The sequence below is a fragment of the Dermacentor silvarum genome, chromosome 9 (assembly GCF_013339745.2).
Source record: "Dermacentor silvarum isolate Dsil-2018 chromosome 9, BIME_Dsil_1.4, whole genome shotgun sequence".
Classification (NCBI taxonomy): Eukaryota; Metazoa; Arthropoda; class Arachnida; order Ixodida; family Ixodidae; genus Dermacentor; species Dermacentor silvarum.
Window position 1 is genome coordinate 111,633,182 of NC_051162.1, and position 22,944 is coordinate 111,656,125.

Genomic DNA, 22,944 nt, shown 5'->3' on the forward strand with positions numbered 1-22,944 from the left:
CTAGTGCGTTCGGACACGCGCGCGCGTCGGGGCAATAGCAAATAATTAATAAAATAACAGAAAAGGTGCTAGGGCCTTCACATTTTAATATAAGCCGACTTATATTGTCCCTGGAAAAACGTCTTTCCAGCAGTGCATTTCTGTTTAAAAGTGAAGCCGACTTAACGGGGATCGGTGTAAGCTTGGTCTTTGTAAGCTGGCTTTTTCACGTTATGTCTTGCAGTGAAGCCCTACTCAAAGAAAATGCGATACGAATGGGGCCCGATAACGCCATCGCGTTCCACTCTTAAAGGCGAAGCTTAAGCGCCCTCCATTTTTTTTGTGCTGGCGCGGTTTTATAATTCAAATGAATATAAATCCTGTAAAAAAGATATCACATTAAGGAAAAAGAACGTTTTGTTAAACCATGGATGGGTCTATAGTATTTATGGTAAAGATACGCGCAATTCCTATGCACCAGCTATGTTTAATGACATTTCTGATGATCTATGTCTTACAAGTAACAAGAGAAAGATGATGACTGGTTAAGATATTGGTGCGTAAATTTATTGCCTTGTGTATAGATTTACTTGTTTAGTATGTGTTATTTTGTGCTGTCAGATTTATCAGCAACGTCGTGTATATTATATGAAGTTTTTTTTTTTTAGAAGATTCGCCACCTGGTGCCTGACCAGCCAACAAGCACAACATGCTTAGGCAGGTCAGAATTTATGTATGTATATGCTGTATTGACAAATAAATTTTTAATTAAAACTTTGAATTGAAGTATGTACGTAGTTTGAATTCCACAATGCGCATTAAAATGTCAAACAGAAAGAGAGTTGTGTACTGCACAAAGCAGAAAATATAACGAACTAATTTAATCTACAATATTCTGCCTGTACTATCATACAGTTAAAATGATGTTTCAAATATTATATACATATATAATTTTTATTATTCACGAACAGTCAAAGCCAACAGGCAATCAAGCCGAGTAAAGAACAGGGGCCATTTAATTCATGTGGTTGAAATTGAAATGTAGATGATAATGAGGACAAGGGAGAACGAAATTGGACGAAAATATAACTTGCAAATGTACTATTACCAGCATTGTTATTTACGTTACCTTTAAGAGTAAAAATGTCCACCTGACATAAATTAAAGTTAATTTATTTGTTGCAAACAACATCTCAAAATTGTTGCTCTAGAAGTGCTTCAGTTTGAGGTGCGGCTAGATAAATCACCAACTTAGTTATGACCAACCTAAAGGACTTGCACCAAAATTGAGAGTCAAATGAAAGTAGGAATATCTGTTGAGGTTTTGCTTGTGAGAATGAGACAGACAGAAGGTGAAGGCAACCTGTTACGCCGCAGTTAAAAGCTACGTGGGGGAGGGGGGCGAGGAAGGGAATCCGATTTTGACCAACTATATACGGTGAAAATGTGAGAGAATCGGAATGCTGCAGGAAGGTGCACTTGCCTTGGCATTCAAAACCACAAGCGCGGAGCAGTTACTCAAAACGACGCTTCACAGAGTCATCAATCAATATTGCGGCTCACGTGCACTTAACAGCGGGTTAGGACATCGGTAAACTTTGTTCTGCGTACCGTCTCAGACGTCCATTGACTCGCTAAACAAGGATTTTGACGCGGTTTTCAAATACAGTTTTTCTCGGTGAATATGAATGACAACAATACCAGGACGTTTCTCCTGCGACTCATTTTTACATCCGCAAGGGATCTTATCCTGCGTCCCGCCATAAATGAAGCTTGTCCAAGTTGCCTTTCTTCACAAAGACTGCGATGCAGCACATCACCCCCGTCAAAAGTCTTGTACCGACTGAATGAAACAATACGTCATCTGAATGTTTATACTCACAAAGCGAAACCAACCTATCTCTCGCATGATTTACATCAATGTACTTCTTTTTCTTAGGTAAATTAACACTATTCGCCGCTTTCCGCTTTTTATGCCCTAGTGAAAAACTTTAAAAAGCTGTTTTCTTCATAGATTGTTTTGCTTTTTTTTTAGGAGCTCTCACGTGTCTGCGTAGTGAAGGTGCCTTTCCTAGTGATATAATTTCGACAAGGCGTTTAACAACTATATATAAAGAAAGAAGCCTCTTGCATGATAAGGAGCCTTGCCGGATCCGAAAGTCATCACTGCTTTTTTTTCTGTTGCTACCAAGTCTATTATCGCCCTTGACTGTTAAGGCTGTCACTATGATATATACATGATGCGGTGCTATTAAGGTTGCCATTGGTAGTGAACCCCTGTATGGTACGCACTAATATTTTTCTAATCGCATATTGCTTCTGTAATCGCGTAAGTAATGAACCGAAAACAAGAGATGAGTGATGAGCGAGTAACTGGTTCTATAAACCATTGGTTTGCTTAACGAAAGCCGCCTCTTGCGATATATAGCTCGTCTGATCGATATAGCGCATCGCTAAGTGACTGCTCATTTTCTCTTACTGCCCAGTACCTTTCCAAACAGACAAAAAAAGCAGCATGAAACTCCAAGAACCCATCACGTTCGGCTTCATTTGGTAATCGTTTCCTGACAATTCCGTTCTTATGCGCACTCTGCTGATAACCAGAAGACACCAACGAACAGCCGCCCTTAACGAAAGCCTGTCACGCTAACGGGTTTCTAACGATCCACGGCCACTCCGTTTCTACGAGAGTCGGCTGGCCGTCTTCCATCGCTATCAGGGAGCTCTCTCGCCAGGAGTTTCCGATGTGACTCGGTCAGACGGGACACTCGTAACTGGATTAGGTTGCACGCTCCCTTGAGGTTCGCAGCACATTCACTCACGCATTCTGACTTACATCTACAGAGCTGGTTAGCAAAGTCCGTCTCAATTCCGGTCACGTGTCCACAACGCGCGGGCATTCGTCTGCGTATAAGCCACCTCACCTTTCTCTTTTGGTAACTTTAGGATCTGGCGACTTTTGTGCAGGTATTTTACGGTAACCTTTAAACTATCCCGCTGACGACATCGAGGGTCCGGCCAAGGTTGCCGGACAACTGTTATGGAAAAATACTGATTGTTCACTGCAACGAAACGCAAGAAAAGCGTGCACGTAAATAAAAATGGGACGCCCGCTCCACCATTGCAAGAAGTATTCCTCAGTTCACGCGGACTAATACCTGCGGCACTGTTGAGAAAACGTGCCTTTCAAACTTACGGAGCTTCAGTGAACTATTGGATCTCTTCGCAAAAGCACGCATGTGGTGCCTTTAGAGAAGCAGTCTCTACAGTGAAGACTGGTTGTCAGCTTGAATACTAGCACATCTTAAAGTGGCACACTTTATATTGCACCGATACTTGAACAAACACGTAGCCCGAGAAGAAAACATTGCCGAGTTCGTTGGATACGATATTTTTTCTCCTGTCCACGCAGGATGTTGCAAATGGTCTAGAAATTATACAAAAAAGAATCGCGTATTCTTAGTGCACCAAGATTGCCTCGCACTTTTTCTAAGGAATGTGAATTAGAATCATGCAAACCATTTGTCTAGGCAGTGTTAAAGATGGCCAAATCTGCTATTGTTTATTAATCTTGATTTCGTTGAAGTTTCGACAGGGTATGCATCTACAGGTAAGCATGCATTGTGCAGGTGTCAGATATAGGGTTACGTCCTTAAAGCTAGAAGTAGCCTGTTGAGGAGAATGAAAATAAAATGATCGTGGTTTGTTTCGAAGCACGTTTGTTTCTTTTCAAAACTATTTGTTTGCTGGAATACTGACTTCCAGCGCCGTCCTGTTGCCGTATTCAAGTGGTGAGTGAGTGGCGAAATTATAAATATTGGAAACTATTACGTCGCGGGCTTCTCCACAAACAATACATTGTTCAACGATCAAAGGATGATAAGATGACATGAAAAGAACTTTCTGGTAATAAAGCACATTTCGTAAACCTTTTTAAACCAACAATATAGGGGAACGAAAACAGCAGCAAAACGACACATTCTGCGCTTTCTGCACATCTACAAAATCAAACCGCCAATTCAGTCGAATAACACAAAACAAAAGGCCTTAGCACACAAATACCTACTAAGTAGTTATGACACAGATACAAGGTCAGTTTAAGTAAAGAAGGCTATGAAGGCTTTCTGGCGTAATTGCTGTAATGAAGCGCTATCCCAAGGCCTAAGCAACATTTCTTTCCTGAATGGACGATCACCAAGGGTGCCGTTGTTATCTTTAAAGCCCGCCGTTGCCCCTCAAACTTAGGAGAGCTAATAAGAAAGTGTTCTATGTTATCCCATGATTATATCCACGTGCAACAAGGAATATTTACGATAAAAAAGCTACCTGCATCGGTCACTTCCAACCTGGTACGATTAATGAGAGAGTGTGACATGGCCAGCATCAGTAGGGATCGGAGGTCAACACTATACAAACAACTATTTACAAAATTGGCATCGAATCAATGAACATGCACTTTAGACTGGCCTAATTATTTTGTTTTAATGTGAGTGTCAGCTCTGGTGAATTGAGGTAGTGTGACAGTGTGCCTCTCTAACCGTTCGGTCAACTTCGCAGTTTTCTGCTATACCGACATGACTAGGAATGCTCATTGCACCTTTGTTTGATGGCTAGCGGCGGATTTCATGGATTCAAGAGGTGGATTGCTCGAGATGTATATGGGGCACATCCTGGGGACTTGTGAAAACTTTGCTATGCGAAGAAGCAAATCAAAAGTATAGCGTAAGAAATCGAGCTAACGAGATAACAAACTTCCAGCTGCCTCCAAAAAGACGGCAGGATAATCGTAAGCATTCGCTTTGCATTGTTTACGTCGTATCTGTTCTGCTTGTGTTCCTCGAATTGCATGTGAACGGAAGGCGCGCATTTTGTCTGAGAAAAGTTAAGACCGTGGCACTAAACATAAAAGTGGAATAGCCGTCATGGGTATGGAATCCCGAGCTACGAGCTGCAGATGGCGGCCTGTCATGAAGGGCATCGGTGATTCTACTGTTTGGTAGATAGAAAGAGGGATAACGCCACGGCTAGCTACTTCCAACTGTGATGTTGGTAATAGTCTGCAGAGGCGTCATCGCGGACGCCATATTCGGGTACTAGCAGGTCGAGAAGCGGCATAAGCGAGTAACATGATAGGATGAGAGCACGACAAGCGCGTCTTGCGTCGAACGTCAAAGCGGTAACAGTGATAGACCGGTGAAAAACAGACGCCGTCAAAAAGCAAAACAGTGTGCGCGTGATAATACGGTGCACTGACGTCATGGAAGTCGCCATGTTTGGTTACCAGTGCGGTGAGAGATGCCTCCGTGACGTCACATGAAAACTATCGATAGATATTGTCAACTTGTTCTTTTTTTTTGTTTTTGCTAGAGGTCCACACTTGAAGAGCATTCGAGCGTTTGCAGCCAGAGACAAAAGAACGATGTAGACGCTACGTTTCGCTAACGTCAACAGTTTAACTTCTGGAATATCATACACGCAGTCCCCGGGTATTCATTCGCTACCACATGCTATAAACGTCTCACTAGTGCTTGGGACGCGACGTTTAGCTGCAGCATCAAGTGCCTATTTATATCATAGGCTCCGGCAACAGTCACCAACGCCGTACGCATTTTGTGCGAACGCGGGCAAAACGCCGACGGCGTCGACACCAGTTCTGCGTGTTGCCGGTGCTGCTGCATGTCCAAGTTTATAGAGCTGATAAAGGTACTATCATTACTCCGTATAGCTCTCTTCAAATTTGCTATCGCCATTGATGCTTCGCCTTTCAGGTGAAACTGCGACAATCTTTTTTTTCTGCGAAACGGGCACATAACCTGCTATAAATATAAAATTGTTTATTGGAGAAAGTAATAAAATACAATGGAGGTGTAAATCAACATCAAAAATTCACACGCAGAAAAAAAAATTGTGAAACCCGCGAAAAGACGTCCAGATCAGCACAGAAAAAAAAACAATGGTTCCCTCCAGCTAATTATTTGACGAATTTAGGCAACTGCACCTTAGAGAAATGTCATATATGGTCTGATATAGAAGAATCCAGGATGCGACTATTAAAAAAAAAAGTGAGCAGATATAGCCCTATAGCACTATATAGGGTCATGTACACCATATATCTTCATATCTGCGCAATTATTTATATAGCCGTATATATGAATAATTCTATATAACGCTCCTATGTCCTATATTTGGGTGTCCGTCATATGTTTTATTTACAGATATGGCGCTTATAATGCGTTATCTGTGGATTTCCTTATGATATATATCTGACCCAGTGGAATATTTATGGCCAGCACATGTCAGTTTTGTAGGAAGGTATTTAGAAAGAAAGTTCATGCTTTCATTTGTTCTTCGTAACCATGCAAGAATTGTGTGATTGAAACGTACCAAATGGTAAACAATTGTAGCGAAGGTATCTATGCATATACACTTATTTAGGCGAGCCGAAGTGTCCCGTTGATTGCCTACCGTAAATGCATAGAGAGGTGGAAGCGCCTCACCGTGGTCGCTTTTCTTAAATGGTTTTAGCGCCAGCAGCGAGCGGGGTAAACGAGAAACTCATCAACAAGAATACAAAAGCTTAGAGTATGCAAACCACATCTACTTCTGAAATTAATTTTACCGGACTTACATGACAGCTGTTCAGATTGCAAAACCGAAACACTCGTAAGTTTGTTTTTTTTTTTTTTTGCTAGAAAATTATAACGTATATATGAAATGCATTCTGTATCATCGTGCTACAGTTAGGTGGAAGGCAATGTCTCCCTTTCGAAGATCCAAATATGGGGTCATGCTGCCGATCCGGAACCTCAGGAATCAAATTTGGAACATTCAATATAAAGAACGCGCCGCATGAGACACAGTATATGGCCATATATGGCGAAGTATAAGTAACGCGTTGACCATGTCTAACCTTACATGCACCTTGATACTCTGATACGTTACACTACATCAGATTTCATACTATTGTATGTGGCCATACTGACACGTCTACTAATTTGCCCTTTTCTCGGGGACAGCGCATTTCACTCACTAATGGCATATTCGGGTGGTCCTTTCAGAGCGCTCTGACCATGCTACAAAAGTGGTGAAAAACAACTTTAAACCTGTATTACGAAAATACCCGGGATATGGAAGTGATGATCCTGCTTTGTTATCATCAGAGGAACCCGTTTATGCAAATGGTAACGCTTAGTAACTGTTTTACACGACCTTTGTCGTGTAACACGACCACCTGAATATGCCAGAAGAATCTAAAGTTATCGCTCAGCGCAAGATTCACTTGCATGATTGAAACACGCTGGAATGTTATCGATGGTTTTATCCATTGTCTGTGGTCCCCAAAGCTTCTGCGTATTCTGATTGTATGCGCGACGCGATTTGTGTAGTACTTTCTGAAAGACACGCGGGTACCAGCGATTACTATGGAAACTTGGATGACTCATGTATACAAGCCGATGCGCTTGACTGGTAGATAAGATTTCGACGATCACCGACTGCGTTCGCCACTATCGTTGTGCTTTGAGTGTAGCCTGGGCATAGGTTCGCCCAATAAAGAGTTATGCCACGTACACACTAGCGGAAAACCGCGCGCGGCGCGCCGCCGGCGGCAAGACGCGCGCCGAGAAAGCAGCCGCGAAACGGGTTTTTCGATAGACCGCACGTACCTTCGCCCGCACCGGCGTATGCTTCCTGCCAGCGTTTTGACAGTCGTTGTCTGCAGTCATTCAGTGTGATCTCTTCATGTTTGTTTGTGCGCGCTCACACCACGCTTGTTGCTTCAGTTAGTAATAGTCGGGTCACATTTTCCAACGCACGCTACACATGTAATGCTGCCCGGATCGGCAGTGCAGCGCTACAGGTGTGTCCCTTCGCACGCGCGCTGCCCACGGGAAGCGCTTCTCATCAACACCACCGTTTCACACGCGCCTTCTCGTGGTCATCGAGTCTCTCTAAATGTCGGTCTACTTACGCCGCAGCACACCTGCTTACTTAATCAGCTCATGTTTACTACAATTCATATTGTTACCAAAGCCGCTCACCTTACTTCGTATGACATTGCTGTGTTGCTATCGCATTCATTGCTTCGCCCTTAGGGCGAAACTGTGACATTTTTTGTTGCCGCGGCAGGGATCGCTCCTGGACCGATTTTTTGCGGTTTGCCGCGTGCCACGGATGAAGGAGACCAATGAGAGCGGCCCGCTTCCGTGACGTGCGCGCGGGAAACTGGTGCCATGCGGACCCGCCCGACCGCTTGTTTTTCGTTTCGCACTATCATCTGCACGCGTGAGCTCCCGGATAGTTCGAGAAGGGGAGAGGAGTCTAGTCTGTCACGTGATTGCCGCAGCGGCGCGCCGCCGGTTTTGGCGCTGAGCCGTGCTCCCTCAAGGGCTGCAGAAGATAGCGCCAACCTTTCCCTTTCCCTCAAGAACCACTTATCATCATCATCCGGTTGGTGTGGCCGCCCTGCCGCTGCTGCGTTTGGCCGCCGGCGGCGCGCCGCGCGCGTTTTGCCGCTAGTGTGTACGTGCCATTAGTTTCGCCATTCGCAGTTTTTGCGTGTAACACAAATACGGGTAAGATGCGGTGAGTTTTTGAAATGTGTGTACTTCTGTCCGGACATTAATTAGGCGAAGCGCCGACATCCCGAGAGTATGTTACTTTGTACAACACTGAAGAGGGAGGCAAGACCTTCCAATTCACCAGAGACGACCAGTGCTCTTCATTATTTGAGAGGGCAAAGTTTAATGGGCGGATGTTAGTCTGCTTGTTACAGCCAGCATATTTCTCATTCCAGATTAACTAGAAGTCTGAAACATAACTAACATGTTGAAGTAAAATCGCCCCGCCGTCTCTGTGCTCCTGAGTAGTTAAAGTCGGGCACAGCGATTCGAAAAACAGTAGTTACAACTAAAGCGGCTGTTCTATGTCCTGGGAGGATTTTTGGCGCAAATTGGCAATCCACTGAACCATTTCTCGAAAGGTCTACCTTAACCACATGTTGACGATGTGTTGCAGCCCTCGAGTGGCAAACACGCTTTCAGTATAATCACTTCCGAAGAAAACGTATTGCATTTGTGATGCAAAGCAGCAAGAAATTTGATGATTACATTTCATGAATGCCGGCAGACCATCCCACATTATATTAGTGGATAATTATGGGCGCCAAATTGTCCAAGACGCATCTATTTACAAATAAGGCCGACCCGCATTTATTTAGCTCTAGTAATCTGCCACGGAAGCGGCACCGACAAAAAATTTCCTCCAGCACTCAATTGTCCTATTACTATATCATCCAACTTGAAACGAATGAGAAAATGTACGCGTCTGCGTGATATAGGCCAATTATAAAATAAAAGTGCCTCTTGAAAAATTGCGTAAGCAAATATTTCCTGACGCAGTAATCAAGACCTTATACGTTTACCAGAGACTTCTAGTACTGCTCTTTATTTGAGAGAGCACAGTTTAGTCGGCTGGTATTAGTCTGCTTGTGAAGGCCCATTTATTCCGCCTTGCAGCTTCACTAGAAGTCTGAAAGGTAACTAAAACGTTGAAGTAAGATTGCGCAGCTGTCTCTGAATTAGAATAGTTAAAGTAGAAGCCCAGCGATACCAAAAGCAGTAGTTACCATTACAGCGGCAGTTCAGTCTTCAGGGAGGATTTATTACATACAGATAGCATACGGCTTATATACGTACTTTACGTGCGAAGGAAATGTACACAGAGTGACCACACCACATCTTCGCATTTCGAACTACATTTTTTTTTCTTTTTTTTGCTTGACTGTTTGCTGCTGACCGGTACCAGCGGATTGTCGCTGTCGCCGTTCTGTCCACCGGCACAAGGCGCGCTTGCGGTACAAAGAAATTCGTGAGGCTTGACGACGAGATGCGTATCTCAATGAAGATTAGACTCAATTGGCGAATGCTGTTGTAAGTACATTCTCGAATGAGCGCGAGCAGTCTGCTCTTGAATGTGACGTGAGGCATGTGTAAATATCTGACGGAAGCGGCGGGGGCATCTCCAAAGACTGTCCCCCCCCCTACCAATCTCTCTCGACGTGGTGAAACGCTGCGTTAGTCCCATTTGGCGACTCATCACGTCCAAGTTAAATTATTAGCGTTTATTAATATTATATAAGTGACGTACGAAGTGTTCTCGCTGGGCGTGCAAAATCGCAGGGCGCAGACCTGCGACACTAGCGCTCCGGCGGCTCGCGCACGCCGCCTCGCGCTCCGGCGGCTCAAGCTCAGTGCGACGCAAGACGTGGCGTAGTAGAGCTTTCGCTCTAAAACGAAGCAAAATCACCTACAACTCGCAAACGCAGAGAAGTCTTCAACTAAACATGTTCCGACTACACCACTTGTTAAGGCCGTTAAGACAAGCAACGGGTTCCGAACACTGTTACTACATCTCGCTTCGCTGGAATCTGCGATCGATGGTCACGTGGCCTTGGTTATGCTGCACAGAACTACTGAAACAGAGTACAGTAGTTAATTATGACGCTCGCCTTCGGACCGTGGGTACGCGGGTTCAAATGCCGCCTCGCCAAGAAAGCTTATTGTATTTATTTATTTATTTATTTATATCTCTCTCTCTCTCTGTCTCTTTCTCTGTCTCCACCTCTTCTCCTCATTTCACATTCTCTCCACTTCACTGGAAACTGCGACTACCATCGCTCTGTAGGGATCAACCTAGACTTTAAACAGCTCCGCTGTTAAAAAAAAAAAAAAAAAAAGCTCTAGAAGTGGTGTTGAACATCATCATCATCATCATCATCATCAGCCTATATTTATGTCCACTGCAGGGCGAAGGCCTCTCCCTGCGATCTCCATTTACGCCTGTCTTGCGCTAGCTGATTATAACTTGCGCCTGCAAATTTCCTAACTTCATCACTCCACCGTGTTTTCTGCCGTCCTCGACTACGCTTCCATTCTCTTGGTATCCATTCTGTAACCCTAATGCCTCCACCGGTTATCCATCCCACGCATTACATGGCCTGCCCAGCTCCACTTCTTCCGCTTAATGTCAACTAGAATATCGGCTATCCCCGTTTGATCGCTCCGATCCACACCGCTCTCTTCCTATCTCTTAACGTTAGGCCTAACATTTTTCGTTCCATCGCTCTTTGCGCGGTCCTTAACTTCTTCTCGAGCTTCTTTGTTAACCTCCAAGTTTCTGCCCCATATGTTAGCACCGGTAGAATGCAATGATTGCACACTCTTCAACGACAGTGGTAAGCTCCCAGACAGGATTTAGTAATGCATGCGCCGTATGCACTTCAACCTAATTTTATTCTTGTGTAATACATAAGATAATAACAGGTTAAAATAATTATTGACGGCATAGAACAGGCCTACCACTACAGAAAGTTGAGAATTAGTATTCCGTTGACAGCCATACCTAAATACTAATAATATCGGCATAGAAAGTGCTAGGCCAGAGAGAAAGTATTAAACTGGGACAGCCTATTTCGGGAGTTTATTATCACCGACCTGTTCAACGGTGCAGAAAGTTGAAGAATACGGCATATGAGTTCTGCAACCCCCCCCCCCCCCCCCCCCCCCCGCTAGATGTTGAACGGTTCATGAATGGAACTATTGCCATTCACCCATGTCTGGCACAAAGCTGCAACGGAAACCTACACGCGTTTCTCACAAAGAAAGCATCGCAGTTGCAGCGACAGTCGTCCTGGTTCGGGAATCGAACAAGGGAGCAACGCTATTTGGGGTTGTCACTGTGCCATCTGAACAAGATGGCTCGGAGATAACCGCGCGAGGGAGACAAGTAGTTTCGTGGCTTGATGCTCCGTACGGGTGGACGATAAAGGTAAAGGAATGCGTAAAGAAAATAACCATTTCCGTCTGTTTAGATTGCGTCAGAATGCCAGAGAAACGATTTTGAGAAACTGTTAAGTGGAACGCTAATATATTTCATCGCACATTTAAACACGGATATCTTAAAATTGGTGCCAGTATAAGGATCTCTTACGAGCAGAGAAGACTTCCGTTCTTGCCTTCAATTTCAAAATATTAGCGTGTACATTTAAATTATTATTCATATAGCCAATAGTAAAAGTTATTTAGTGATTGTTCTGACTAAACACCTTGACATTCAGGTGGTTGTTCAAATATACTGACCACCGCATCAGGTAATTCACACACACGCACACACGCCCATGGTATACGTTGTAGATTTTTAAAAATACTCCTGAGGTCGCTATTGCGAACGACTATGGCCGCGTTTAGTAATGTTAAAACCCTACGTGAAGCACAGTGACATTGAATACGGTGAGTCAGTGTTGCCGAAGCCCGCAAAATGAAGGGAAGTTTGTTAAAGAGAAAACTGTCATCGAATCAGCGATCAATCCCTGGAACCAACGCCTTTCCGGGGTCTATGCATCTTCGTGCGGGCGGATGACCACATCTTCAGGTGGACAACAATTTCTCATTTCAGAATGTTTCTTCGAATGCTAAATCTGTTAACGTCACGTGGTCTTACATATTTGTAGATACTAATTTACGCAATATAGAGGCGATGTCTGCGTCATTTGCACCATCTATATGCGACGTCAGTGTAATACGTACCACGCGATGACATTCGTTGCGCTGAAGGAACAGACGAGAATATATTATGCCGTCGTCCTTATTTCTTGAATTAAGTGGATGATCATCACCTCTTCACATTCGAGCACATCCACATCCGCGATGGTTTTCATCGCACTCATAATTACGAGACACGGTTAATCTCGCAGTACGCGTCTAGTTACAATATAAGGTTGCGCAGAAGGCTGCGAGAAACGAGTAAGCAGACAAGAATGCCACCGCACGAACGTTTTAGATGCGAAGCATCTTATGGTCGGGGCTATGTCACTCCCTCCGTCCCTCCCTCCCTCCGCCGTGCGGCGTCCACACCCCTACTGCGCATGCGCATCCTCCTCCCCCTCATCTCCTCTCCTATCGGCATTCCTCCTCTCCGACGCTCCTCTCCTCTCCGGATTGCGCAACGAATGGCAACACCTGCGGCTCCACGCGCGATAATGCGAAGCAGCTTAGGTTAGAGGCGCGACGGTAGGCGCCCCAGAGGCACTGGCAACAGTCACCAACGCCGCGCGCGTTCGGTGCGAACGCGGGCAAAACGCCGACGGCGTCGACAACAGTTCTGCGCGTTGCTGGTGCTGCTGCATGTCCAAGTTTATACAGCTGATAAAACTACCTTGAGTCGACTCCATGGCTGCTTCGCATACTATTCAGGGTTTCCCTACGGGAAGATAATGTAATTTTTTTATTTTCGTACGTTTCGAGATCCTTCTTGCAGTCAATAAGTTTTGACGAGGCGAGTAGACGCGGTGAATAATCGGCGCTCTAAAAAGTTCACTCCAAATGTAGAAGTGAGAAGATAGTAACAAATATTTAGGGTAAAACTGACTCCCCTTTCCGGGTCTACTGAGTGTTGGGTTTGTGGCGAAGAGGGACGAGAGACTATTTTGACGGTGTGACGTTGACGGTATCCTCTCTTGATTGGACGATGTGAGCCCCCTCCTTGTGCATATCATGGTGAGTCTAAGGGCAATGATAAGCTCCCTAGCGTATGATAATGTTTGGAAGGGTGGTGTGCGGTGTTGTAGGTGTGATGTGTTTACGTGCTTTGCGCGAAAATGCACCATTTTAACTGCTCCGTGTAGCCTGACAAGGCCCTGAACGGTACGTTGTTTCATAACTATCAGCTGTATGAAAATGAAGATACACCAACGCGTTAAAAGTGCTCTAAAATTTCAAGTTTACCTGCGAAGGAGTACGGCAAGAAGTTATGAATTTTCGCATGGTTTCTGTTTGCTGGTTGAGTGCTCCTAGGCGTACAACAGTGAAACAATCAATGAATAAAGTAAGCACCCTGCGATCCATGTCACAAAATTATATAACTTTCGAGGTATACATTGGGTGCCGCAAAAACATCCATGAATTCTGCTCGAACGTATACCACTCTCTAAATAAAATTGAAGGGAGTTTCGGAACTGTTTACGTTTTCGAAATGCCCCATATTTCTTTATGAACCTTAGCGCACAAGAACGAGAGGTCCTCTACAGTTACAATCAATCAATCGCAATGCCTTCCTAATTACAGCTCTCCAAGTATTTAACAACCTCACGGGAGCAGCGACCGACATAGAGCGCCTAGGTAATGCCGCATCATTAACTATGACGAACAGAAGTGGACAGCATATAACCGAAAATGCTAGCGCGGGAACGCGCTTACGCAACTTCGCAGAGGTGCTGACGAACGAGGGTCCGTCGGCACGCCCGTGAGGTAGTTAAAATTTATGAGAGGCTATAAATTTATTTACTTCCACTTATTAAGGGAAACTGGTCATGCGTGCAACGCTGAAGCACCTCAGGTGCAATAGCTTTTGCAAAGCACAGCGCACTGAGGCGGTAATGAGGGCGAAAGAGCGCAGCAAGAAAGTTTGATGGGATCTGGAGGCGCCTCTTGGCTGGCGAATTATCTGAGACTGCGAGAAGGAATGTGCTTGATGTTGCGGATTTTTGTAGCGTTAGCTACACTGGCCTAGCCAAGCCCGTTTCGCGCGGCACATCAAGAGCCGTGCTGCGCATGCGCAAGGATCAGTGATGTCACACGGCTTGCGCACCGGAGCCACCGGAGCCGGCACCTCTCGCGCACTCCGCCGCCGCCGCGCGCGACTCACCGCCGCCGGTCTGCGCATTCCAGAGGAGTGACGTCGTAGCCGTGGTAGACGCACTGGCGCCGGCGCGCGCTCGCTGTGCAGTCGCCGTCTGACACTGCGCTGGAGCCGCTGCGCTTCTGACTGGCGTTTGCCAGTGTGGTATAGCCATGGAGAAGGAGAGCGCAAATGCTGCTCAACAGCGCAGAAGAACGGAGAAGCTTGACTCATCGAATCCCGAAGTAGTTGCCTGGCAATTAGCGGTTGAGCGTAGGAGGAATGAACAGAAGAAGGCTATATACATGTGCCACATAATACGTATACCGCGTGTGTGTCATTGGAGCAGCAGTAAGCATGACAATCAAGCTAATCCTTGACAATCTAGACAACCAGGAAAGCTAAGAATAATCAGCTGAACCTTTGCTAACGCTACGTATATCCTGGCATAGCCGAGCTAAGCCACTGCAACTTTTTCTTTTTCTACAACTCCACTTGGCGGAAATTCGGGCTGCGTTTCTGCAACGGTGCTCATACGGGATGTTGAAGATGTTTTTCTTGAGAAACCTTCACAACTTCGCCGACCGGGGCTTCTGCTATTTAGAAAGAGTTGATTGCTTCATTTACGATTGAAACCACAAGACAGGTCAGTGCACTTTCTAATGTGCACATCACCTGGAAGGCGCGCGCCTGCTGCACTGGTATAGTTCCACAAGAATCACGAAACAGTTGTCCACGAATCTTGACACAGGGACGTTCACAGTGAATGACAGGGATGCAGCAAAAAAGTGAGAATTATGAACCACAGATATTCACGCGTGTACAACGTGTATAGGCGACCATTGCGTATGAATATGCACCTTGCATGTCCTACTTGCAAGCACAAGCGAGGCTTCCCTAGACGCTTTCCGAACCTTTCGCTTCTCCTGAAGCAATTTGCGGTCTTTGTTCTTAGTGACGACTTCTCCGCCTGCCCTAAAGGGAGAAGGCAAAGTGTTGTCGCTGGTTCACATTTTCGCTGCTGCCGTCATGGAGGTAGCAGCGACAAACAGAATCACCAGCATTAACACCGGAGTCAGAGACTTTGTCTGCGAGCACTGTAAAGTAGCTAATACCCTCACTGTCGCCTAGGAAGGGACAGTGTGAACGAAAGGGCTTAATAAAACGTTAAGAAATAAAAACGGAGCCAGTGCCCAAAAGAGGAAAGAAGAGGCACATAAAGCATTACTTTAAAGAAGGTAAATCGTTTCCTGCCGGCAAATGGTGGGTGTAACTTCAAGTTTCACTCGCTTTATTTAGCGTCGCGGCCGACTTCGCCGTACAAGTTAGACATGAGCTCGAAATAGAAATCGGACTGGACATTGGTGGTCCTCTACTTGTCCTTTCTCGGGGTTACTTTCCCAGCTGCACATGAGTGCTCTACTGCTTTAGGCACGTCAGCCGCTCCTTGAAATATTTCCGTCTTTTTTTTTTTTTTTGCGCCATCATGCCAATCCTGGAATTTCCCTCGGCTCAACAGTTTTCATATTCGGGCGGATGATGCTTTCTTTTCGTGGACGACTTTTTTGGTAGTCGTGCTTCTGCTGCGGGTTATGTTAGCCTACGAACCAGCGCTGGCGGTCGTTTCGCCTGAGCATCGGTGCCGAAATGACAAGCCGCTCTGCCATTAGCCGATAAGTTTGGAGCTGCGTCAAAGCAGGGGAAGAAGACGCGACACACTTATCCGCGGTAAGCGCTACGCCCCGATGGCACTTCAGAAACTCTAGACCCGACGCCTACGCGAGTATAAATCTCTCCAGCTCACCAAATAATCTCTTCTTCTCGTGTCGTGAACAAGAATTTGTCGTCTTGATTTTTGCCGTATTTAGCAAGATGAATCTCTTCTCTGCATCGAGGCTCTGCCTGTGCGAGATGATTACCCGTGCGTAATAAAAACCTGCATAGCGTAAATCTTAGCGTGTATCTACGTTTTTGCTACATTTGTGCATAAAGAGCCTCACATATGGGCGGGTAAATATAATTCTTAAATAGAGATGTTTGTATGTGTAAGATGAGAATATGTTGGGTACTTCTGTAACCCATTTTTGTATTTGCATTTGCTGTGACTGATGCCAATTAAGGGAAGGGGATCGAATCCCGTCAAGCTGCATTTATGCAGCATTTTGTACCTCGCCTTTACATTTTTTTTTTTTGGAAGGAAAGAGGGGAAAATTCAAAAATAAAGTTGAAGTGCACCGCGTCGCCCACTTCACTGCAATTTGTCCAGGGGGAATTAATAATAACAGGCCTCTTCTTGAAAGTTCCAGCGTGCGAGCCGATGTTGTTCGGATTTTATATAGAGTCTGTTCCTGCAGTTGTAGGTAGTCAAAACGAGTAGCTAATTTCATGGTAGTAATCTGCTGCGCTCATACGTTTACGAGATGAGTTGCCACTTTCTTCCTGAATTTATGCTCCACCCGAACTAGGTGTCTCGTCTGCTTCCACCGTGCGTTGGGTGTCTTTAGATTTCTCTACGGCTGAGCCAAACTTGTCTGTGTCGTGTAGGAGTATTTCTGTGTCGTGTAGGAGAATTTCTGCTCGCACCTAGCCGACGCTAGGTGCGAGCAGAAATTAAGAGACTTTTTTTTTTGCATCTGGGCCAAACGCAGGAGAAGAAACACCGTCAGCGTCGTCAACTACAGTAAGAACCGCAGCGGTGTGTTCGCATTCATTACCCACCAAGGGGCCATTGGTAGGCAACCATAATGGCAGCTCTGTCTAATACATCAGAAGTACAAGCTTCGATGATCGTCAAATCGGCAACGCAGTCATTGCTATGCAAATGAGGCGTCTGCGGCTTCTGCGCGATACGAGAGCCGCAGAGTCGGGCGTCTCCCGACCGCTCGTTTCTTCGAAGCCACACACGTGACCGCCAAGTACGCAGACGCTGATGCGCCCCCTGTCTACAAACATTGCATTGTTACCAGATATGCGCCGAAACACTTACAGAGACGACCCGGTTTAAGGAAGCTTCTGCGATTGAAGCCGTACGGAACTCTCCGTTCTTGCTGAATGAACCATCCTCTTAAATGCCTAATTCTGTTTAGAACCTTCTTGAGAGGGTGTTACGTAACCGAACACTTTCTTTTACCAATTTCCAACCCACGACTCAGTTTTCCCGGGAAACTGAGGACCATTTCGCCAAAATCATTATGATTTTCGTACACGCTACAAGGCGGCAGCGGCGGAGATGATGCGACCCAGCGTGCGACGGCGTTCAATGGCATTCCACAAGAATATCACCTATATATAGCTGGGTTCGACGACTAGGTAATTACAAGCACAAGCGAGGCGGGGCGCTTTCGTTTCTTTGGACGCGATTGGGGGGTCTTTGTTTTTACTGATGATTGCCCTTCCCGCCTATTTCAGCTTAAAGAGAGAAGCTAGAGTGTTGTGGGTGGTGCACGTTGTCGCTTCCGCCGTCATGGAGGCAGCAGCGACAAACCTAATCACCGGCATACATCGGAGACCGAGACTCTATCTAGGAACACTATAAAGTAACCAATACCGTCACAGGTGCCTCGAAAGGTCAGAGAGAGAGAAAAGAAGAGGTGAAAGGCAGAGAGATTAACCAGATTAAGTGTCCGGTTGGCTACTCTGCACTGGTGGATGATGTCAGGGCAGAAAAGCTAAGAAAACAAAGAAAACAAGAGAAATAACATTAAAAAAAAGCACGCATCAATTCACACATTTTATGGTTTTTCCGTGACTGCCATTTCTTTTAAAAAGCACACTAGTGCTTTTCGAGCAGTTCGTGCCGTGTGAACAAAAGCGCATAAGGAAACGTTAATAAATAAAAACGAAGCCACCGCCCAAAAGTGGAGAGAAGAGTCAAATAAACCTTCACTTTAAACAGGTAAACAGTTTATGCAGACAAGGGGGGGGGGGGGGGGGGGGTTAACGTGAAGTTTCACGCGCTTCATTTAACGTCACGGTCGACTTCGCCCTACAAGTTAGACATGTGCTCGGAATAGAAATCAGACTGGAGATTGGTTGTCATCTACTTGTTCCTTCTTGGGTTTATTTTCACAGCTGCACAGGAGTGCTCTACTGCTTTAGGCACGTCAGCCACTCCTTGAAAGGTTTCTTTTTTTTTTTTTTGCACTAGCACAACTTCATCGAATTCCTCTCGGGTCAGGAATTTTTATATTCGAGCGGATGATGGTTTCTTTTCGTGGTTGACTTTCTTTGTAGTAGGGCTTCTGCTACGGGTTACGTTAGCCTACAAACGAGCGCTGGCAGTCGTTTCACCTGAGCACCGGCGCCGAAAATACAAATCGCTCTGCCATTGGGGCCGATTAGTTTGGAGCCGCGTAAAAGCAGGGAAAGAGGATGCGACGCACTTATCCGCAGTACGCAGTGCGCCCAAATGGCACTTCCGGGAAGTCTAGATCCAACACCTACGCGAGTGGAAATAGCTCCAGCTCGCCAAATACCTTCGTCTTGTGCTGTCGTCTACACTTATTCGTCCTGTTGATTTGTGGCGTATTTGGCAACAGGAATCTCTTCTTCGCTGCATTGAGGCTCTGTCAGTGTCAAATGTAGTGCTCCGCGTCGGCTACTTCACCGGAATTTGCTCCGAGGGCATTATTAATAACAGGCCTGGATATATATATATATATATATATATATAAGGCGCCGCACCACGCTTTCATATATAAAAGGGAGACCCGTATAGCAACTCATTCAGTTCATTCTAAGAAGGCCATAGGTATACCACGGAAATTAAAGACACCAGAAGAACTGCGCGAATACGATGCTCGAGCACGTGAGGTGTTTGACACAGCTTCGCTGGACATTCATGTTCGCAGGGCGGTATGGCGGCCAATTTCTTCTTCTGTCGTGTTGTCAGAAGAAAAAAAAAAGCTCAATAAAGGTGAACTAGAAACTGAACTTTAAATGTCCGAATAACAGAAGTCAGTCCTGTTAATGTGTTTAACAGTTGCTATATGGGACTTCGTTTCGAATTTGATCATTACATCGCGCGGTGCGCTTCCGTTGTTTGAATGATGGCAACGCGATGGTTGTCATGCTGACAGCGCCGCATGCCAAAGGTATTCCACACTTGCCTGTACCTCGTTCCCCTGTCTCTAGCAGCTGTTCTGGCTGTCGGGTTAACGGAATCACATAAGACGGCTCAAACACAGATAAATACACTCTATTGCGGCGAGGTTTACCAGAGAAACTTCTCAACGCAACTCGCTATACCAATTCCCCAAATAAATCAAACTATAACAATCTTTTGCAATACATTCCTGTATCACCCTGGCGTTCTACATCTGCTCAGTTGACCGCCTCTTCTGCCAGCAACTTGCTTTATACCGCCTCTCTCCGTCCAATGCGTATGAAGTGCTGTTTTATAACTTGGATGGATGGATGATATGGGCATCCGCCTTTGAAACGAGGAGGTGGGTTGTGCCACCAAGCTCTAGTTATTATTTTGCCTTCGGAGTTTCGGTGGACGCCACCTAGGGACGTTTTAATTAACTAGCCGTGGTTCTAAGAACAGCAGATGGCGTTACAGCAAGTTTGCTGCTCACTTATGCTGTAATTGCCAATTCTTTTCCGGAACAAAAAAAAAAGAAGGAAACTTGAAAAAAAAAAGAAAGACAAAAAGAACGTAAATTATAGGCGCATGCACAGGGAGAAACGAGACTTGAAATGTATTGCTTCAGATCATTTGTAGCCACAGTGCCACATCCGTTATCGGCGATTGGTAATTTTCAAGATATGCCCAGTGGCCCATGCCCTGTAACCCAAGTTTTCTGCCAGACCACGGAACAGCCAGCAGCAAGTCTTCTTTTCGGCCATATATCCAGCCAGCCAAGTTTTCAATATGTCCATCGAGAAAATGACAGCGAACGCCAAACATCGGGAAGGAGGTCATAAAAGGTTCGCTGTAAAAGTGTCACTTTATAGTTTTGTTTTTCACCCATAGATGGCGAAACAGTGAGCAGGCGTCTACCCTACACGTACACGCTTCGCCAACCGCTGTGGTTGGGCTTTTAAGCATGGGGCTTATCAAAAGTTCCTCAATTTGCACGTATGAAGGGGCTAAAAGTTAAATCTGGCCGAGGTGCTTGCACAACGCCGTTTCAACGAAATCCTAGTTGAGGCACAACCGAGAGGAGAGAAAACTAGACACCAATTTGAAACAGCCCCTTCTGCTTCCACGCACCTCCTCAGAGGTCTTCTCTCCTTTTGCATGCAGCATTGTCTTTGTTGTGGTGGTCCGATTTTTTCCGCGGATTCAAATGCAAGTAAACTTGCGAGCGCTAAGGCGAGCCCCGTTTCTCATCCCCTGCACGCACGTCTCTTCTGTGGGGCTGAATTTATTCAAGAGCTGAAGTAGGAACGACTATTACGACATAGAGTTTTTTTTTTTTGACTGCACACTTCTCCGGCACTTTGGCGTCAGTCACTTGCACGAGCCCATGCACTAGGCTTCACGTAAACCGGTGCAGAAACACTAACCCCCGTATTCGGAAATGCATCTTAACTTTAAGCCCAGGCTTGACTTGAATTAAATGACGCCTGTCGTAGACGCAATGAAACAGGCGCGATGGAAGTTTTGGGCTATGTTCACGCCAGGCGTCATTTATATCAAGTCCAACATAGGTTACAATTTAGGATCCATTTCTGAATGCGGGGATAAGTACGAAATTGTCTTATACGCACAAACAGATCTTTTCAGTGCTTGCCTCTGCAAAGATATATTGTTCAATCCCGTTAGCATTCCTTTACATTCGTCCTGCTCAAGCAAACAGGCGGCTTCATTTTCGTTTTGTAATTTTACTAAGCGTCAGCGTTTGCGCAGCTGAATGGGCCTGTTGGTTGCGAGATGTGTAATTCAATTTACAAGCGCGAGAGAGGCGGAGCGCAGTCTCTTTGCTAGCGTTTCTGGTGTGCGTGTCTCTTCTTCGCACTGTGGAATTATTTTCACATTTAAAAGTGCATAATGGTTTAAATCGGTCTATAACTGACAACCTTACGTCTAAAAAGGGTGGAAAAAAGTGTTATCTATAGACTGAATTACACCCGTAATTATTTTTAAGACTTTAAATAATTTTATTGTTTGCGTCCCGTCTCTTTTGCGCAGGTAAAATATGTCTAGTTTGTGAAAACTGCCCTGCCAACTTTCCTGAGAGACACAGTGATAGTTTCCGCACAGGCGTTTGTTTTGTTGCAGCGCCGCTTCAAAGTGAAGTTGTTGTTTTCGGCCAAAGGACAGCTTAGGAATCAGTCATCTCAAACGGGATTATTACACTCTCAACAGCTGCTGGCGCTGCTGCTGACGTAGAAAGACGCTCTGTTTACAGAGAGAATAAGTCTCAAACATTCTTACCTCGAAATCTGTTTTAGTAGCTCGAGAGCAAGTACGCATCGGCGGCCTCGAATAGCCGCCCAAAATGGATAAATCACAGAAAGGTCACTACAGGCATGACCGACTATTCGTGCATGCGGCGTTTTATTGTGAGAGCAATTATATGGACATTCCAAGCGCATTTCTGCGATCGCCGTCGCCGTGATGTTCGGTATACAGTCCAAACACGATAACGTCATCGCCGCGCGCCGTGACTCGTATGTGCGAGTGAAAGCTTGCGAGGGTCAGCTGACGATCGCAGCTCAATCTCGCGCGCGCGCGAGGGAGGAAGGCGGGGCGGAAGCGCGCAGTCTTCCGTACGCGAGGCACGGGGGGGGGGGGGGAGGGTGCATTCTACTGTGGCGGCTGCTGCTTACAGCGCGTCCGCGTGGGCGCCCTATCTTGAAAGCGATCTGCGACGTGGGCAAAGTGTGCGCCCTCGTTGGGGTTCGTCTTCAAAGTGATCAGCGATGTGGTCAAAGTAGGCCACGCCGAGTGCCGGTAGGCTCTTATGCGCTGCGCTTTCGACGTTCAGTTCGCGTTGAAGCGAGAGATATAGCACGAAGGTCCATTCGCTCGCTGATGTTGCAGCGCTTCCTAACTCCAGCGTTCTGACAGCGAGTTTCTGCGGTCATCGAGCAAGATGTGCTCATGTTTACCTGCGCGCGCGCGACACCGCGCTTGTTAATTTAGTTAGTAAGCCAATGTTTTACAAGTTTATACCGCGGATAAAACTAATATCCTTGCTTCTTACAGTTGTCTACTAATTTGCTATCGCAATCCATGCTTCGCCTTTCGGGGCGAAACTGCCACATTTTTATTTCGATCGAAAGACTAAAAGACACCCGTAAAACAAAATTAGGCTTTAAAAATTTCTGAGGACTAGGAAG